Source organism: Euprymna scolopes, chromosome 5, assembly GCF_053919585.1.
Source record: "Euprymna scolopes isolate OS-2025 chromosome 5, ASM5391958v1, whole genome shotgun sequence".
Taxonomy (NCBI): domain Eukaryota; kingdom Metazoa; phylum Mollusca; class Cephalopoda; order Sepiida; family Sepiolidae; genus Euprymna; species Euprymna scolopes.
This window is the reverse complement of record NC_136486.1, coordinates 166,267,836-166,269,014: the sequence shown is the minus strand read 5'-3', so window position 1 is coordinate 166,269,014 and position 1,179 is coordinate 166,267,836.

The following is a 1,179-nucleotide window of genomic DNA, read 5'->3' as shown; positions in this document are numbered from 1 at the left end:
ATGTCAATTATAATGCGGTCTTCTTAGTTATACGCATAATACAGTATTTTTACTGCAGCTCTGATGTATTCTTTTCTGGCCTAGTCTTTGAGGGAAGAAACTTGTTCATTTCTTCTCATCATTTTTTTCTGCACGATCCTATTAAAAAGACATTTGTATAAAAATTACATAAATATATATAAAATGTCCAGGTCTGTTTATTGATAATTCACAAAGTGTTTGTTTCGTATTCACAACAACAAATTGTTTATTATTTAAAAGCTTTGTTTTAATTATTTTAAGTAGGCAAATGTGCCAAGTGATATCGGGCTGATGAACCATCTAGTGTACATACATATACGTGTGTGTGTGCGTGTGAGAGAGAGAAAGAAGTCTAAATTATCCAAATAATGTCATGCTATACTGCCATTTAATACTACATGTGAATGCTAGTGAATGATAGAGATGACATTCTAGGGAATAAAAATGTGAATGCTACCGAATAAGAAATAGTATGCTAGTAAAAACAAATAATTAGATTACTCACGATTAAATACAATAGTGGATATAAAAATGGGAATAATAAAATGTGAATCCGAGTCAATGAAGATGCGAATGTCAGTAAATAATTATTGGAGTGCTAGATAATAAAAATGAGTAAGACAACGAATCAACGCGGAATGTTAGCTATAAAACATAGAAATGTTAGTTACAAAACATAGAAATGTTAGCTATAAAACAAAAATGTTAGCTATAAAACATAGAAATGTTAGTTACAAAACATAGAAATGTTAGCTATAAAACATAAAAATGTTAGCTATAAAACATAGAAATGTTAGCTATAAAACATAGAAATGTTAGCTATAAAGCATAGAAATGTTAGTGAATAACAAAATGGCAAAATACGAGTAAATAAAAATATTCGAATTTCAGTAGATGAAAATTGAAATGCCAGTGAATAAACAAATTAGAATACTAAATAGCGGGATCTGTGGAAATTCCACTGCGGGCTCATTCATACGTAGTATATTGGTTGGCATTCTGCGGACGTTCAGCGTCAATGGAGATACCCTGATATTATTGTAGCTCTTTTGTTAAAATTGCAAAAGTATTTATCTAAGCTAGTAAGAACGCCCGCGTAGCTCGGTCGTCAAATATTCTTAAATATGATATTTTAATTCATTCAGATTTCGTATATAT